This window comes from Pan troglodytes, chromosome 11 (assembly GCF_028858775.2).
Source record: "Pan troglodytes isolate AG18354 chromosome 11, NHGRI_mPanTro3-v2.0_pri, whole genome shotgun sequence".
In the NCBI taxonomy this organism is placed as follows: Eukaryota; Metazoa; Chordata; class Mammalia; order Primates; family Hominidae; genus Pan; species Pan troglodytes.
In genome coordinates this window covers 103,202,709-103,223,096 of record NC_072409.2, presented here as the reverse complement: position 1 = coordinate 103,223,096, position 20,388 = coordinate 103,202,709, and the positions used below count along the sequence as shown (strand labels likewise).

At 34.9% G+C, this 20,388-nt stretch overlaps 1 protein-coding gene and 1 long non-coding RNA gene across 4 annotated transcripts in view; one reads left to right on the top strand and one right to left on the bottom strand.

Moving 5' to 3' along the window:
• The window catches only part of LOC134807687 (uncharacterized), a 179,477-nt gene that overhangs the window by 26,808 nt on the left and 132,281 nt on the right, over positions 1 to 20,388 (bottom strand). The gene's annotated exons all lie outside the window — the stretch shown is intronic.
• TYRP1 (tyrosinase related protein 1) overlaps positions 1 to 20,388 on the top strand; it is a 1,163,994-nt gene that overhangs the window by 1,117,119 nt on the left and 26,487 nt on the right. The gene's annotated exons all lie outside the window — the stretch shown is intronic.

The window sequence follows — 20,388 nt, the reverse complement described above, 5'->3', positions numbered from 1 at the left end:
TTCACGTAGTTCTCGAGCCTTGGTTTTCAGCTCCATCAGCTCCTTAAGCACTTCTCTGTATTGGTTAGTCTAGTTATACATTCTTCTAAATTTTTTTCAAAGTTTTCAACTTCTTTGCCTTTGGTTTGAATATCCTCCCGTAGCTCAGAGTAATTTGATCGTCTGAAGCCTTCTTCTCTCAGCTCGTCAAAGTCATTCTCCATCCAGCTTTGTTCCGTTGCTGGTGAGGAACTGCGTTCCTTTGGAGGTGGAGAGGCGCTCTGCGTTTTAGAGTTTCCAGTTTTTCTGTTCTGTTTTTTCCCCATCTTTGTGGTTTTATCTACTTTTGGTCTTTGATGATGGTGATGTACAGATGGGTTTTCGTTGTGGGTGTCCTTTCTGTTTGTTAGTTTTCCTTGTAACAGACAGGACCCTCAGCTGCAGGTCTGTTGGAATACCCTGCCATGTGGGTGTCAGTGTGCCCCTGCTGGGGGGTGCCTCCCAGTTAGGCTGCTCGGGGGTCAGGGGTCAGGGACCCACTTGAGGAGTCAGTCTGCCCGTTCTCAGATCTCCAGCTGCGTGCTGGGAGAACCACTGCTCTCTTCAAAGCTGTCAGACAGGGACATTTAAGTCTGCAGAGGTTACTGCTGTCTTTTTGTTTGTCTGTGCCCTGCCCCCAGAGGTGGAGCCTACAGAGGCAGGCAGGCCTCCTTGAGCTGTGGTGGGCTCCACCCAGTTGGAGCTTCCCGGCTGCTTTGTTTACCTAATCAAGCCTGGGCAATGGCGGGCGCCCCTCCCCCAGCCTGGCTGCCGCCTTGCAGTTTGATCTCAGACTGCTGTGCTAGCAATCAGCGAGACTCCGTGGGCGTGGGACCCTCCGAGCCAGGTGTGGGATATAGTCTCCTGGTGCGCCGTTTTTTAAGCCGGTCTGAAAAGCGCAATATTCAGGTGGGAGCGACCCAATTTTCCAGGTGCGTCCGTCACCCCTTTCTTTGACTCGGAAAGGGAACTCCCTGACCTCTTGCGCTTCCCAGGTGAGGCAATGCCTCGCCCTGCTTCGGCTCGCGCACGGTGCGCGCACCCACTGACCTGCGCCCACTGTCTGGCACTCCCTAGTGAGATGAACCCGGTACCTCAGATGGAAATGCAGAAATCACCCGTCTTCTGCGTCACTCACGCTGGGAGCTGTAGACCGGAGCTGTTCCTATTCGGCCATCTTGGCTCCTCAAGCTCACACATTTCTTATCCCAGGTATCCATTTCCTTTGTTTCCCTTTTCTCCTACTTCAGAACCATGTGCCTTGATAGTCTCTTAGTTCTCTGAGCTTCACTGTACTCATTTGTGAAATAGGCATGAAAATAATTCCCACTTTTAGAGACGTTGTGAAGAGTAAATGACACAAAGACTTTAACACAATATCTGATGCTGAAAGAATTTAATAACTGATTAATCAGAAAAAAAAGAGAAGCTGTATACTCAAAATTCTTGGTGGTAATAGTCGTGATAGTAGTAGCAACAGAATTAAAACTTTCCTTTATATAAAAAATCAATCTATTCTACTGATTACGTATATACTTAGGCCTGACTTCATAGCATAACAATCCATTTCAAATGTATTCAATTTTAAGTTTATTCAAAAATCACTCACTAAGCTTACTATTTTCTAGGTGTTGGATTTAAACATATAAATAATACACACCACTTGCCTTTGAGTAGTTTATAATAGAATATGCAGATGCAAACAGACGAAATAGTTATGACGATAAATTACTATAAAGGAAATATGCTGCACAGAAGGATGGGGATCAGGGAGATTGTGTTAGAACTGAAAATAAAGTATTGATTACTATGAGCAGAATCCAGATTGTTTCTATAATACCTATAAAAATAGTTGCTATGGAAAATTAAAGGGCATTTTATAATACAATATTATTATTTTCCTAATTCTAAAATTCCTCTGAAATTATTGTGTGGAAATATTCTCTAATAATTTTTTCTCCCTCAAGAAAATGTTTCCCCCTTCGTGGCCTAGAAAATAAAATTCTAAATACATTTCCTGGTATTCAACAATTGTCTGCCATTTAACAATCAACTTAGGGTTTATGACTTCCTTTTACGAAATTTATACTTCACTCAAACTGAAAGTGACTATTCTCTTCACAAACTTAAATTTTTCTTGCATCATTTGTTGCTTATTCTGTTCTCTTTTCCCTTTCCTTCCATGTCTCATATTATTTAAAGTCACTTAAAGTGACTTAGGAGATGAAAGGACATGAATATGCATATCAAAATAATTTAGTGGAAAAGGCAGACATGGAATGGAAATGAACATAAGATATCAATAGTTCCCATGCCATTTATTAAAAACTGAGACCAAGAAATCATTTATTTTTATGCCTTAATTTATCAATTTTATGCTTATTTTCTTGTCTTTCTTCTTTCCTTCTTTCCTTTCTTTTTGTGTTTATTTTTCATTTTACTTTTTTACTCTTCTAAGTATTAATCCGATAAATATTTATTGATTTTACATTGTATACCAGATACTGTTCCACATAATGTTATAGGCAGGAAAATATTCTGGTAAAGAGGTAAAAAAAAATCCTTGTGCATATAACTTTTACTCAGTGGGTTTCGTTAATTTCTAGGCAATTGTTTACATACTGAGAGATATGAATAAATAAATAAACAAAACAGTTATATGATATGATGACAGAATATTGTAAGTCCTCCAGAGAAAAAATAATTCCCAATAGGAATGGAAAAGAGTGAATATCTAGAAAAGGTGTGTAGCCACATTCTTTCTGAAGGATGACAGGTGAGAGACCTGAGAATATCCAGGAAAAGGGCATTTCAGATATGCCAAGGGCTTAACAAGAAGGTCCATCTGGAGTCACTGAAGAAAAGAATGTAGGCCTTGCTAGGCCAATATTCAAATTTGGATTTTCTTCTAGGTGAAATTAGAAGCTATTGGAGAATTTTAGAGAGCCAATGTAATCAGTTAAGTTTTTAATACATAATTCAGGCCATTATTTGGAGAATAGATTATAGATAAGCAGCATTTTAATAAGCAGGCTCTTTCTGTCATCTGGCAGAAAAGTGATGGTAACATTGACTAGAGTCGATGGCATGGGCATGAACTAGGTTAGTGGGCTAGGAGGTTGCGAGAAGAAATTGGATTTGAGAATATCTGGGATGGTGGTGAATTACAGGATATTTTGAAGCACTGGATCTGAAATTGAGCAAGAAAAGAGTCAAGTGTTAATTTCAAATCTGTTGGTTTGCACCATTTTCTAAATAGAGTACTCAGTAAGTACGTAGTAACTAAATAACTCATTTTCACTCATTGCTAGGAGTGGTGTTAGATTTATTATTAAAATACCAATACAATTTGCAAATAAGTAATACATTTAATTTTGGTAAATGTTTGGAATGCCTTATAAAGTATCATGTCCTGAGATTTTCTTTGAAGACTACAGAAATATATATATTCCATAAAATGAAAAAGTAGAGTTGGTAATATTAGGGGAAAGTTAGATAATTTTAGAGTAATACTCACAAAGTTATAATTTTAATTGTTTCTTTGTGGGAAAGGTTTTTACTGCTCCAAGTATAGCAAGAAGAAAAGAAATAAACTCTGCCCCTGACCTTCATCTCTATTGTGTTTGGAAATTGTGTAATATGCTCTCTGAATTTGAATTGTGACAGCCAGCACATAGCTCCCTAGATACCCCTAAAACCCATTAAGAAAAGATTATGCTTCTATTCCTCCAGTATATGCACTCATTGGGAGAACTGATTTTCCCTTTTGCCCCAGTGACATAAAACTTCTCATAGTCCCCAGCCTTTCCTTCTGCTTTTTTGCCTTTACTTCAACTTAGTTTTCATTCTAAACATTATTATCCTCCAAGATTGGCTTCAGTAAGTTTATTCCATACTTTTATAGCAATCTGTGATTAGCTATATTATTGCACAATAGAAGTAGGGTGGAGTGGAGGGAGTTGACTCTCTTGCTAGGGGTACCTCTATGGTTTGCTTCCCTGGTTCCCTGGGATTGCCCCTTGCAGCCTCTCGTAATATGGCCACTAGGAGAGTTGAATCAATTCTAAAATGTCGGCAAAGGTCCAGATTACTCTGCAAGGCAAAGAAGGCCTGCACATATGAGACCTCGGTCCATTTGCCCTCACATTTACAGAAAACGTCCCATTACAGAAAAAATCCAATACTGCAGAATGGTATTGAAATTCATGCTTTCTTCCTGAAGCCATGCTTCTTTTCTGTGCCTCAAGGTTCTTGGCACTAAGTTGGCAACCAAGGAAACGACAAGAGCATTTTCAACACATATTTATATACAGATACCAAGGCACACTTTCCTTTTGTCTGTGCCACTCTTAACTTTCCATTTTATACTTTTGATGACTAAGCCAAATTCTCATTCAACCCAGTAGTATTATCTCTCTGGTTTGCAACAATACCCTTAACAGTGTATATAAAAAAGAGATAGGAATCATTACAGCCACAAAAGAAAGGATGATAGGAACAACTAGGTCCTAGTGATGACATCCTAATGGGTGGTCGAGAACTAAAGTTATTCCAGGGGTCTTTGGATAACACCAAGTTGTAGCCTCAGCCAGATACACTCCCTTGCCCCAGAACTTCCTTCCAACCCCACCCAATGGCTAGATCTCCATGAAGGGAAACTGGATTGGAACAAAGGCAACATTCCCAACACCCAGGGTTGATGGGGGATTCACAGTGTCCTCCCTAGTGACCCCATGCCTTAAGTCTGGCAGCCATGCTAGTCACTTTTAAATGACTGACAGAGGGCTGGTATTTATTTATTTATTTATTCATTTTTTACTACTGTGGAGTTTAGGGGCTCTAAAAAAAAGAACAAAGAGCAAGTCCACTTTTACTCACTCTTTGCAGATCCTGGACGAGCCCTGTGAAATGTTATGGAATCCTTGGAGTGTTGTTTTTCCAGCTAGAAACCTCTGTGGGCAGTGGCACCTTTGCCCCCGTTTTGCTCGGGCCCTCTGGGCTCATTTTGCCTACTCGGCTTGGCAGCCTGCACTGGCCTCACTCTCCCAGCCTGGATCCCATGCTTTCCAAGGGCAAGCAGAGTGGTGAGGGGTGTGTGAGCAAGCAAACATGAGTTCTGGCCACTGCTTACAGCCAGGCATGATGGCTGCAATGGGACAGACCGCTCCAGGCACAGACAGAAAATTTTTAAAAAGTTAAAAAAGTTAAAAAAAGTTAAAAAGAAAATTTTTTACATTGACAAACATATGCGTTTCTTCACTTGCAACGATTGGAACACCCTATCTACAGTAGAATCTATGGAGACTGCAAATACCTTAAGAGAATTTTCAAAGGGTGTACCCTCTCTAGCCAACCACAATTCGAAAGGGGAAAAAGTGGGAACCTTCTCAACAGATGGGGTGGCATAATGTGGCGGGGACTGGGGATTTGCATGAATATGAATTACAAATAGCACAGATAACATGTCATTCAAAAGCTGTTAGAAATCTTGAATGTCAAAGTCATTTAGCTGACATTTGGAGGGACATAATTACCTTAAGAACATGGAAATGGGTTGGTCTAAATTGCATGGGCAGAGAATCTGAGGACACACAATAGCATTGCTTTGGCAATAATTGTGACAAGTGGGCATGGCCAAGTAAGGCAAGAATGGCACACATTAATGCAGTGACATTTTTTTCAATGTGTGCTGCCCTTTCAGAAATATGCATATAAGGCCTAAAGAACCTCTGACCCATTATAAAATAACAGTAGACAAAATAATAAATAAATAAATAAAACAAGCTACCATAAGCCCTATCACTGGAAGTCTAAAGGAAAGTGTTCATTCACATTTCATACACAGACTTTTACATATTTCAAACATTTAAACTGTGTTTAACAATGCTAGACCTCAAAGTTTCATCATTTGTCACAAGTTTACTTGCAATTTACTGAATGGTACCTAGATTATTTGCATTGAAAAGACCAACAGTTTCTGATTTTAGAATGTGATGCTGTTAATTAAATTTTCTATGTATATTAACATAAATTGTCAACCCAAAATTTCATACATAGTTAAAAATTATAAATTTTTCCATCAATTTCTTAGTTATTAAGATGTATTTTAAAAGGCGTTTAAAATGTAAGGTACTGTGAAATTGTTGGGAAATATACCAAACATAGTACACACAATAACAGGTCAGATCACATTTACCTGGAGTAATTTGCCACATGTGGTAGAGACATTTTAAAAAGCATATTTTACTCCCTAATTTTTGTCCTTGCTGTGAGGCCTTCCATATCAAGCCTGCTATTAAAGGACACTGCAAGAAATACTCCATTAATGTTTCTTTAGATAATCACATATCGTTTCTAAAATACTGATTAAAATTCAGCACTAGTGATGCAATGAACACTTTAATATCTACCCACTGAAAGGAAATTCGTGAACCCTAATTAATATTTCATTTTCAAAAGTGAATGAAGCACTTGATTTCTTTAATAGATCAATATCTCAGGCTATAATAACATTTGGAGCCCCAGCAAGCAGACTTCAATTTATACTTCAAATTTACCTCAACTCTCATGCTAGCCTTGATGAACCCAAGACTGGCTGATCATTATTTCTTCCTATTTGTAAATAGCATCTGTGGTCTATTCCACAGCATTTAACACTTATTCTCTCCAGCACTGTTTCCTACTTTCTTATATGCATCAATCTCTTCTCTTTAGTGGAAATATATAAACTATTTATGAAAAGATTAGTATGATATTAGGAATGGAATAATTGATGATAGAATTTATTGATAGATTAGAAAAACATGGATTACTTGTTATAATGAAAACAAGAAGCATCAATTGCTTATTTTATGTTAGAAACTGTCCTGAAATCTGGAATAAAAATAAAAATCACATGTAGTCCTTTCTATAAAGGAGATCACAGGATGTGGAGTAGTCAGGATTCTAGATACACGAATACGTAGACAGAAATCATAGTGATTGACAGATACATACGATGATAATTACTATAATAGAAAAACAGTATTTTAGGAAGTAATGTGGAAGACCCAAGGAGCTAATGAAAGGAATAAAACCACTCATCATAGAGAACCGTATTTATTAATTGTAAAATGTTGTAAGGTCAAGTTTTAAGAATCATTCAAAATCACACAAAATTAAATTTGAAAGAATAAACACACGACATTTGAAAAAAGGATGAGAATAAAAACCAGTGTTAGGTTATTTCTAATTTGATCTAAGTTGAACATAATATTGAATTCATTATAAGATATTTGTAAGGTATTCTGGCCTAAAAAAATTTATTGTGAAATACAGTAATCAAAATCAAAACTGGTTCATCCACTTAATGAATGAATATTGACCATGTGCTCTGAGCCAGACAATGTGCTAAGTTGTTGAGAGAGAAAGGTGAACAAGAGGGACATGGTCCTGTCCTCATAGCACTTACAGTATTTCCTTTTGAACAGTGTTGTATTTATTATATTTAGCTCAATATAAATCTAAAATTTTGAACGATTATATTTATACTTTCCTGACACTAAACATGCATGTATATTGCAGGAAAATGTATAAAATAGAAACATGGTTTAGGAAACTGTAAAACTATCACTTCAATACTTAATACTTTTATTTTTCTGTACACCTTATTACTTAAATGTAAATAACAGATTTTTAAAACCTGAGATCTCATTCCATATAAAATCTGTATCATGTTTTCATGGAGCTTGATGTTTTAACTATTCTTACATCAGTCTTCACAAGCATAATTATTAATATTTTCATATTCTCCCAATTCATTTAACAAATAGTTATTCAAGGCATACTCTGTCCATTCTAGATTCAGCTGATAGAGCTGAGATTAGGGCAGACGAAGTCACTTGCTCTCAGGGAACTTGCAGTGGCTCTTATGGTTTTACCATAATTAATTCACTATTTTTGAAACTATGTTTATTATTTATCACTAGCATGAAAAAATGCAATGGAAGTCTTATATAATTATGTGACATATACTTGATTATGTTATATATACTTGACAACTGAATATAGTGTCCTTGAAATAAGTCATTTTATGTGCAGTTTAATGTTTTTGATATATACTGCAAAATTACTTTTAAGAAGAATTTTATAAATATTCACATGCCTGTCTGCTCTGTATGAAGGTGGACAGCATTACACACTGAAGGCTTTATTTTTTTAAAGGCTTTACCAATGTTGCAGTCAAAAAGTAACATCTAAAATTATCTTTATTGATTATGAGATTGCATAGATTTTCTTAAATTCATTGGTAAGCTCTATTTATTCAACCTGTCTTTGCAAAAATTTTTCCTATTAGTCAATTGATAGTATCTCTCATGGATTTGTAAGTGCAAGTTGTGTGCTTTTGTCTGTAATTTTTATAAATAATTTCCCTTTAATAAAAAGGCTTTGTATTGGAAAAGTGTTTGCCTATTTATGTCAAATATTCACCTCTTTTTTAATATTTACATTTTACATGAACTATTTTAATCTACTTTTCTTATCAATATAATAAACAAAATAAATATCTAACTTGATTTTCTTCTATATTGTTACCATCAACGCAGGAGCAGCATCAAAAACTTATCTCTAATGTTACTGTAGATATATATATATTTTTTTCTATTTCCTGTCTCATTGCATTAGGTAGAACTTCTAAAACAATGTTCATAGTAGCGGTTATAACATCCATGCTGGCCTCATCTTAATTTTAATAAAAATTACTGAAATGTTTCACTTTTAACTACAGTGGTAGCTGTTGACTTAAATATGCAGTTTTTACTGAAGTTAAAGAAAAATTCTGTTCTAAGCTCATCGAGTATATTTTTACCAAAAACAGGTATTAGATTTTCCTAAATGTCTTTTTAAGCATTTACTAAGAACTCCACAATACCTCTTACTTTTACTTATTGATAGAATATGTTAATCATTTTCCTAAAATTAAATTCCCATTTGCATATACTAAATGAATTATTTATTAAAATTTATGTAGTTCAATATGCTGCTGGAATTTATTTGCTGCTATTTTATTTTGGATGTTTTTGTACCTATATTCCTACATGAGATGGTTCTGTAGTTTTGTTTTTAAGTGCTATCTGTATGTGCTTTTGGGATTAGGGTTTTCAGAGTTTTACGGAATACATTTGGAAGAATTTAGCATTTTCCTGTGATCTATTGCAATTTAAAATGCTAATGGTCTTCATTGATCCTAATTACTGTGTGAACTTAAGTGCATCTTGCCATTTATAGATGGAAAATGTCTGAAACTATTTGTTATAATAGTGAAATTCTATGTGGCCTAGTTCCATGGTAGATAGAAAAGAATTGGGAGTAGGATTAACCTAATTTTTCTTACACATTCCTAAGAATCTTAAAGGTTATCAGAGTACTGAGATTTGTCATCAAATTGAGACACAAAACATTATTTTGTATGGCACAGAGCTCAGTCTCAGAAAACTACTCTTACTGCAGTCATATATTTACGTAAAATTTTTTATTTACATTGAATAGAAGGTTTATCTGTAATGTATACCCAAACAGACATCAAATAAGACATAATTAACACAGTGTAGATTTTACACCTGCCTTTCCCTGCCAACACAATATTTGTTTTTATTATTTTATGTTTTTTTGTCACTGTCCTCAACATTGTAACACTTCCAGTCTAAAGTTATATACAGTGAATTTATTTTTCAGTTTTAAAAATAATGGTTTTACCATATTCCTTTTAAATAACTAATATGGGTTGTATATCTTATAGTTGTTCCTCAGCATTAATTAATCTCCAGAAGTTAAGGCTGTGAATATATAATTAATGAACAATGTGAAGGTGAGATGTCATTTAAGCAGTTGGCAGATTGTCTTTAAAGTTAATAATCTGTTTCTCCAACTGTTTGCACTTATTTCAAGGTGCTACTTTCTTCTTGATGCCTTTTTTCACTTTTTTCCTGTTTTATGATATGTAATCTTTTACACATTTATGAGGTATACATGAGTGTTTGGTACATGCATAGAATATACAATGATCAAGCCAGGGTATCTAGGGTATTGATCACCTTGAGTGTTTATCATTTTTAAATGTTGGCATCATTTCAAGTCATCTGTTGCAGTTACTTTAAAATACACATAATATTGCTGCTAAGTATAGTACCCTAGTCTGCCGTCAAATATTAAAACGTATTTCTTTTAATTAACTGTATGTTTGTATCCATAACTAATTATCATCCCTACTCTCCCCCACCCATCCTTCCCAGTCTCTGGTATTTATCATTCTATTCTCTATGTCCATGAGATCAAGTCACATGTGGAGGATAAAAAACTTAATGACTTTAAGTCTTAAGTAACTATTCATGGGATAGGCTCTGATTGCGTGCCTGGCTATGGCATGAGAAACTTAATTAGAAAAGAGGAGACGTGGTGCTCTTAAATTTATGAGAATACATTTTCAAAGTTTAAACTGGTGACTTTCAAACTTGTGAGGAAAGGAAAATACTGCCTTCTTTGTCTTGAAAGTCATAGGTTGCTCGTACATATGCGTACGTACATGACTGATGTCACTTGGCTAAATGAACAATGCTAAGTTATCAAGCATCCATGAGAACTGCATTTGTGGAATTCATTCAGTTATTTTCTTTTGTATATATTTCTTTGGCATTTTCTCCAATTCTTAAAAAGTAGAATGGTTTTAATTTTCTTACATTGGAACTTCTCTAACTTGGTCAATATGATTAATTCCTTTTATGTCTTTTGAACCTCAGTTTCTTTATACGTAAATAGGTTCAGCTGGATTAGATGTTCTCTGAGATCTGACCCCTGTGCAACATACTACAATTTGTAGTTAGAAGATGTTGGCACTGCAGATCTCATTAAGGACCTGAATAAGACTTCAAGTTTATGTATTTGCCTGCATTTATATAGATATATATTTTACTTAACTAATTCATTTAAAATCTCTATGAGTTTATTCATATGGAAAATAACAACAGTAAAAAAGACTACCTTCATAGAGTTGTGAGGAAATTAAATAACAATTATAAGCACTTTCACAGTACCCAGTCCATGATGAGTGCTCAATAAATGTTGTTATAGTAATTTTTATTCTTCCTTGGCATCAGTGGCAATGTTTCTAATCAAGTACTAATATCATTAAGGGCAGTGTATTCTATCTATTTTTAATAAAGAAACTACAGTCATAATCTGAATCATTTTTTAGTTAAATTGTATTCATCTGTCATACAATTTCTTATGTGCACAATTTTTGGAAACATTTTAATGTTTCTGAACAATTCCTTATTTTAATCTCTACATCTTTATAGTAAAAATGTTAAGCATTGTGTGACCAATTTTGAATAAGTCATTTTGATACTCATGATTTTGTCTCATAATAGCTAAAATAATGAGTGCTGAATTAGTTAAGTGGTTTTTCAGTGGGTTGATAGATTATTTAATGAGTTGGCATTAAGCAAACAATGTCCATATAGATAACTAATTCTGTAAAATGCTCTAACTTTAGCTATTAAAATTATGTCAAATTTTTGAATAAAGAGATAGTGGCATGTAAATCAAATTCACAGGTGTCACAGAGCTGGATATAAATAGCAGGAAATTAATAGATTAGAATAATAAGGCACCTCATCATGCTATAAAAATTGACAACATTTAGCAAGTAAAATATAACAGGGAATAATCAAACACCAAAATCAGAAATATAAGGTAAAACAAGTTGATACAAGAGATCTCTCTAATCAACTGCATGAGTAAGGAATTAAGGATTAAATTTACCATAAACTCAATGGATGAGGAAGCTGTCAAAAAATACAAAACAAGCTTAGGCTTTAGGTTAGTTGAAAAATATGCTATAGAAGAATGGTGCTGGAATTCCCATATTATTCTTTGCTGGGAAGAACATATTTAAAGAATGGGATACACTTCTGGGTACTTCAATTTCAATATAACATTAACCAGTGGAAGAATGTTGGATGAATATCAACAGAATAGGAATATATCTGGAAATGGAATGATTTAAAAGCAGTGTGTGTGTGTGTGTGTGTGTGTGTACACATATACATATGTTTGTATGTGTATTAATTACAAAATTACCATGGAGAAGAAAAATTAGAGTAACTGGGTTGGGAAAGGTGTTTCACAGTTGGGGCTGATCTTATCATTTGTGATGCTAACACAGTGTTTCACAGTTGGGGCTGTGTGACGCTAACAGTGTTTCACAGTTGGGGCTGATCTTATCATTTGTGATGCTATACATGACGTGATGGAGCAGAAGTCACTGAAAGGCTAAATGTGCTTGTATGGCAGAACATTAAAAGCTGCCCATAAAATGAGAAAAAAAAAAAATCCCTGCTTCATTGCCTGGACCTGATGGGCTCAAATGTTAGCTGGAGAACTATAAAAGTAACTAATTTTTTTAAGAGTGCCTTGGGGATATTGTTGAGGACATTGTGAAATACAGTGTTTTTGTCCCAATATGAAGCCCGTTCAGAGAAATTTCTTTATTATTGTAGACAAGAAAGTTTTGACCCCCCATCAGGAGAACTTTTTGTTTTAATGGACAATAAAAAGTCTATAACATTATATTTCCCTTTTTACTCCTATTGTTTGAAAACAGAATTCACTCAGTCAGCGATTCAGTGAATATTTATCATATTTATTTATTATATTTTCCTATTATATTTCACAGACTATTCTAGGTACTGGCAATGCAATAGTGAAAATGATAGGTAAGGAACTTTCTCTGTGGAACATCCATTCTTGTGGGCACGGAGGGTGGAAAGAAAGATATAAAATAAGTAATGAAACACATGGGCAAAATATTTTCAGTAGAGAGAGATTTACAAAGATAATTAAATAAGTCAACATGATTGAAAGAATCTACCATTTAAAGTAGGCATTGGTTGGGCGCGATGGCTCGCGCCTGTAATCCCAGCACTTTGGGAGGCCGAGGCGGGTGGATCACCTGAAGTCAGGAGGTTGACTGCAGCCTGACCAATATGATGAAACCTCATCTCTACTAAAATTACAAAAATTAGCCAGGCATGGTGGCGGGCACCTGTAGTCCCAGCTAGCTACTCGGGAGGCTGAAACAGGAGAATTCCTTGTACCCGGGAGGTGGAGGTTGCAGTGAGCCCAGATTGAGCCATTGCACTCCAGCCTGGGAGATAGAAAGAGACTCCCTCTCAAAATAAATAAAATAAAATAAAAAGTACGTATTAGAGTTGAGTCCTGACTAATTCAGAGAACTGCCAAAGCTCAATATCAGAGCTTTAAAGCAAAGGGAACAGCAAGTACAAATGTCCTCAGGAAGGCAAGAACCTTGGCTGTTGGAAAATAGGAGAAGGAGGCTACAAAAGTGATTGGAGCTTGGTGAATAAACAGGGAGGTCAGAGAGATGGGCAGGAATCAAGTGTGGGCCCCACTCATTAGGATTTTACTCCATGTGTAAAGGGAAGCCATTAGAGTATCTTTAACAGGGGACAGCATGATCTGTTTCTTAAATTTAAAATGATCAGTCATTCTATAATACTGTGAACTCTTTAGAACCCTATGATTTTCTTATATGAGCATATGCATTCTTAGTTTCCCACATCTTAATCTTCTGATTTCTTTACTGTCCAGTCTTGTCAATTTATTATTTAAATATCAACATTTAGTGTTTATCTATATTCTTGAATGCTGATTCAAATCTTATAAAAGAATGATGGACCATAAATCTTAAATTAAATGCATTATGATTTGTTGACATTTTTGATAAGGATTAACTTAAAAGGCAGAAACTTGGATTTTAAAAACCCTTTGAGCCTGATACTCTAAAGGTCTATTATATGTAGCTTCATAAGGATACACTGACTTTTCTTTCTTGCCAGTAAATCAAACAGAATCTCTTCAGTTGGCTTCAGCTTTCAGAAACACAATCTTTTTTAGGTTATTCCTACTGTTAGGATGAAGATTCCCAAAGCCTGGTTGACTCAAATTAGAGAGAAGAAGGAAACAAAGAAAGAACAAACAAAACTATTATTTCAATAATATGTCAGACATTTAACAAATAATTGCTGTCTAAAAGCATCATCTTATAAAAATTATCTGAACATTCTGGTAGCAAGTTACTGAGAAATAGCAAACATTGCTTCTCCAGTTTTCTTAATATCAAATTCCTTTTTATAATAAATGTTATTGAGTTGAGAAGAAAATGTAAAATATGTATATAAAGATTTATATTATGACAAATTAATGGAGAAAGCCAAAAGAATACAGACTGCTTTTACAACTGAGGAGCAGAAGGAATAAAACTGTCAATAGCTAAGACAATGAATGTAAAATCCTGATGTCCACAAGCTTCAGAGGAAATTAACTGCAATTTTGTGATTTCCGCCCTCAGTGTCTGATTATATGACATACCAATATCTGTGGCTCTTAGAATGTTTCTCACTTTGGAATCTTCAAGGGACCTTCTGTAAATGGGCCAACCACGGTTTCCCACTAAAGATTAGAGAGAATTTAATTCTCCACAAACGCAGCTGCAGAAACTGCCTACTGTAACCTTAAGACCAGTTTTACGCAGTAGACACGGATATAACTTGCTGCAACTCTAAGACTAGTTTTACATAATGCCTGCTTCCAAAACCTTATTGGTGCCCATGAACTTTCTTTTAAAACAATATATAACGTATTCCTTTCTGATAAAACTTCCAAACTCCTCTTTTTCCTTTAGACGTACTGAAGACCATTTCGTCTATGTGTATGCTACAAATTGTGATTCTGTGATTTCCAACATAAAATGTTAACTTTAGATATTTATCTCTACATATTATTTTGACCTTGACATTGTGAACTAAGGAAGTTGGGTCAAGGAAAATCAAGTATTTCTTCTTTCTATAGTGGGAATGGAAAAAATAAAAAGAAATTAATTACCTGTGTTACAAATGATAGATGAAGGATATAATTTTAAATTCAATGTAAAGGCACACTTTATCATAAACAGATTTTGTAGTAAATTCCACCTCTACGCAAAAACCTTCCTGACCTAGTTAAAAAATAAAGTAAGTTTCAATCCCTCTCCTTAGCCTGTGTGTTTCCTTCCATCCCTGTGTGTTTCCTTCAAATCGCCTATCACAACTTGTAATGTTTTTAATGTATATTTCTGTTTATTTAAATGTCAGGGTTTGGGATTTATATTTTTACTTGTTTCTCTCTCTCTGTGTGTGTGTGTGTGTGTGTATGTGTGTGTGTGCATGTATGTGTGTGTCTGCGCGTGTGCACGCACATGTGTGTTTATCCTGCTTCTTCAACTAGAATGCAAGCTTCTTGCAACCGGGGCCACTTTTGTATTGTACATATTTGTATTCTCTTTTTATTGTATTAACGGTGCCTGGCACATAGATGATCAATAATTTGTTACAGAAAATAATGATCCTATATCAGTAATCAAAATCAGTCATTCCATGCTCTATATTCTCATTGCTTTGGTTGTTTACCTCTCTTTTAGCAATTAATATTATGTGCCACTTTTTAATGATTTGAGCTCCTTGAGAGTAGGGACACATCTCATTCACCTTTGTGTGCTATTACATTAGCCAGTGCCATCCCCACAGATAGAGTTATTAAATGATAGCTGAAATGACAATAGAAGCTGCAGAAAGCTGCTTCTATTGCTTCTCTGCAACAAAGACAGAATTATTTGGCCAGACGTTGAGATGCTTAACTACTGAAAGGCTGGATCTCAATCTCAAAACTTTGGGTTTATTCCACGATCATATGAGTTACAAAGAAGAAAAAAAAAAGAGAGAAAGGAATGCAAACTATTTCTGCCTGAAGGCATAATCTTACCCTAAAAGTCATATGAAAATTCCAGCAGCAAGTCACTGACAAATCACAAGCATTGTTGTCTGTTTTCCTAATTATAAATTTCAAACACTATGTATTAGGAGGCAAAGAAATGGAAAAATAACCTAATTCTGGTGTATGTTTCTAACTTCTGTAAAGTTGGGAAAACAATTAAACTGAGGAGCGTAAAAATAGTTTAAATCCTTTTCCATTTCAAAGAACCAAAAAGGAAACTTGGCTTTCCCCTATAAGGTTTTCGATCTGGGACAGATAAAAATATAATGTTAATTTTTTAACAACTCAACACAATGCAGCATCCTTAAGAATGAATGCGATGAATTGGTGCAAGTCCTACATGGCAGATAAAGGGGCCCTGTGGTTTGCCTACTGCTATCACATACTGACTTAAACCAATGGTGGCAGCAGCTGGTTCTTCGCACTTCAGTTAAGGAGCAATGAGTATATCAGTTCTTTTCATATCAAATTATCCACATTCTTTGTTTGAGAATAACCTGCAAATGTAATAAGCAATGTCCTTTTTAACTTTCAATGTAAAAAAATTACATTGCTCTTCAACATATAGAATAAACTATGAATATGTCGTCATAGACACAGTGTGTGCCTTAAAACAGGGTTAGCTTTTTTCGAAAATAAAAATGCAGGATTACTGAATAAATTTGACTATCTATAAACAACAAAAAAAGTATGTTTTTCATGCAACATACTTACACTAAAAATTACTTGTTGTTTATCTGAAATTCACATTTACTTAGGAGTCCTGATTATATCTGGCAACCCTATCCTAAGTTTAAATTTCACCTTCACTACCAGCTACGCTTTGTTAGTTATTTAATCTGTCTGAGCCTGGAAAATTAGAGTGAACATATCTATATCTTTCATGGGCTTTTTTTTCTCTATGCTTTTACTGTGGTAAAACACATGTAATATAAATTGTACTATCTTAAGCATTTTTAGATGTACGGTTCAGTGACATTAAGTAAATTCATACTGTTGTGCAACCATCAATACCATCCATCTCCAGAACTCTTTTCCTTCTTGCAAAACTGAAACTCTATACCCATTAAACAATAAATACCCATTTTCCCTTTATACTCAATCCCTGGCAACTTCCATTCTACTTTATATCATTATTATTTTGACTACTGTCAGTACCTCACATAAGTGGTATCATACAGTATTTGTCTTTTGTGACTCACTTACTTCACTTAGCATAATGTATTCAAGCTGCATCCACCATTCATCTGTTGATGGACACTTGGGTTGCTTCTACATTTTAAGTATGAGTAATGCTATGAACATGGTTATACAAATACCTCTTCAAGAGCCTTCTTGCAATTCTTTTGAGTATATACTCAGAGGTGGAACTTCTAGATCATGTGGTAATTCTGTTTTAAATTTTTTGAGAAACCACCATATATGTTTCCACAGCAGTTGTACCATTTTACCTCCCCGTCAACAATGTACAAGGATTCCAGATTTTCCAGGTCCTTACCAACCTTTATTATTTTCTGTTATTTTGATAGCGGTCATACTAATGGGTGTGACATAGTATCTCATTGTATTTTTGGTTTACGTTTCCCTAATGATTAGTAATGTTGAGCATTTTTTCATGTACTTATTGATATTGGTAAGTCTTATTTTGGAGAACTAGATATTCAAATCCTTTGCCTATTTTTTAATTGGGTTAATTTTGTTTTTGAGTTTTAGAATTTCTATACATATCTTGACATTAATTCCTTATCAGATATATGATTTGCAAATATTTTCTCCCATTTTGTGTATCAAGGGTAATGCTGGCCTCACAAAATGAGTTCAGCAGTGTTCTCTCCTCTTTAAATTTTTTGGAGAAGCTTGAGAAAGATTTATGTTAGTTCCTCTTTAAATGTTTATTAGAATTCATCTGTGAAGCCATCAGGTCCAGGGCTTTTCTTTGTCAGAAGATTTTTTATTACTGATTCAATCTCTTTACTAATTACAGGCTTATTCAGATTTTCTATTGGTTCATAGTTTCGCCTTGGTAGGCTTTGTGTTTCTAGGAATTTGTCCTCTTTATGTTATCCAATTTGTTGGCATACAATTGGTTGTCATATTCTCTTACAATTCTTTTTATTTTTGTAGAATGGTAATAATGTCTCACTTTAATTTCTGATTTTAGTAATTGAGTCTTTTTTTTTCCTTAGGTCATCTAGCTAATGTTTAGTCAATTTTGTTGATTTTTTTGAGGAACAACTTTTTATTTCATTGATTTTCTCTGTTATTTTTCTATTCTGTATTTTTTAAATCTGTGCTCTAATCTTTATTTTTTCTTCCTTCAGTCAGCTTTGGGTTTAATTTTGGTTTGGGGGTAATTTTTCCTTTCCTTTAATTCTATCAATTTTTGCTTTATATATTTTGGCAATCTGCTTTTAGACTTGTAAATGTTTACAGTTGTTATATCCCTTTGTGGTATTGAAACTTTTGTTTATATATATTTAATTCTATCCATTTTTGCTTTATAGATTTTGACAGTCTGCTTTTAGGCATGTATTTACACTTGTTATATCCCTTTGTGGTATTGAAACTTTTGTTTTTATTATATATATAATGTTTTTTGTCTCGTAACATTTTTGCATTTAAAGTCTATTTTGTCTGATATTAAGATAGGCAGCCCTGATCTCTTTTGGTTACTATTTGCTAATAATTTTATTAAGGATCTGGTGTATGTAATAGTCACTTTACTCTTGCTGCTTTCAAAATTCTTTGTCTTTGTCTTTCAACAGTTTAGCTATAATGTATCTCAGTGTCAGTCTCTTTGAGTTTATTCTACTTACTTTGTTGAGCTCCTTGGATATGGACATTTATGTCTTTAATCAATTTGGGGAAGTTTTTAGTTATTATTTCTTTAAATATTCTCTCTGCTCATTTTTCTCTTCTTCTGGAGCACCCGCAATGTGTATGCTGGTCCAACCAATGGTGTCACACAGGTCCCTCAGGCTGTGATAGCTTTTTTCCAATCTTTTGTTCTTTCTGTTTTTCGGACAATAATTCCCACCATCCTATCTTCAAGTTCACTAACTCTTTCTTCTGCCTGCTCAAATTTGTCTTTGAATTCCTGTAGTAAATTTTTTTATGTCAGTTATTGAAATTTCCTGTTTCCGAATTTATTTTTAGTTTATTCTTAGATAGTCCATCTCTTTATTGATATTTCCATTGTGTCTATACATCATTTTCTTTACTTTCTCCATATCTTGTTTAGTTCTTTGAGCATTTTTAAGACAGCATTTTTAAGTCTTTGTCTAGGATATCTGTTATCACATTGTTTTCAAGGATTATTTCTGTTGGTTTATTATTATTTTTTCTTTGAATGAAAGAAAATTTCTGTTTGTTTGTATGCCTTGTGATTGTTGTTGTTGAACACTGGGCATTTGAGCTAATAGTGATAGCTCTGAGAATAAAATACTCCCCTTGTTCCAGAGTTTTCTGTTTTTCGTTTTTGGTTTTGGTTTTGTTTTTGGTTTGGTTTGGTTTGGTTTGGTTTGGTTTGGTTTGGTTTGGTTTGGTTTTGAGAGGGGTTCTCACTCTGTCACACAGGCTGGAGTGCAGTGACATGATCATGGCTAACTGCAACCTCTACCTCCCAGACTCAAGCAATCCTCCCACCTCAACCTCCTGAGTAACTAGGAACACAGGCACTCGCCACGACACCCGGCTAATTTTTTTGTATTTTTGGTCAAGATGGGGTTTTCTCATGTTGCCCAGGCTGGTCTTGAACTCCTGAGCTCAAGCTATCGACCACCTATGTGTTCCAAACTGCCAGGATAACAGGTGTGAGCCACTGCACCCTGCCTTTTGTTTTTGTTTTTGATTATTGTAGGCTTTCTCTATGCTAAGGATCAACCTGACATAAAAAAGTAAGCTCTTCTTAGATCTTTTCTGAGTTTGTTCCTTCCCCTGAGCATGAGTGATGACTTTCTAGTTTCCTCTATATATGCAGTTGCTCTTGAGTTTCCAATATTCAATGTCTTATTTCCAAAATGGTAAAAAAAGATAAAAATAAAGGGGAAGGAGGTGCTGATGATTTAAATCCCCTGGAAGTCACTTCACCAGGGGGAGAGGGGCAGTAGTCACCACATCTTTGTCTTCACCTCTGTGATCATAAGCAACAATCAGTGATCAGAACACAGATCCCCAATATTTGGAGGATAAGGTCCTCTTTGTCCACCCTGACTCCCACAGGATGCGTGCAAACTGATCTAGGAACGTGTGCATGGCTTCCGCTGTGCTAAGAGCTGTAATTGACCAAAAGTAACTTCAATTCACCTTCCAAGTCCTCCTCCGGAGGATACAAGCCATCAATAGACTCTAGAGTTCTGAAATGTTTATATCAGACAGGCTCTGCCAGTACAGTTGTTACCTAGGAGAGGAGACAGATTTCTGGTATTTCCTACTCCACTATCTATCTTCCCTGAATTGCATTTTTGAGATAATTGAGACATTACTGTGTTTCCTGGCATAGAT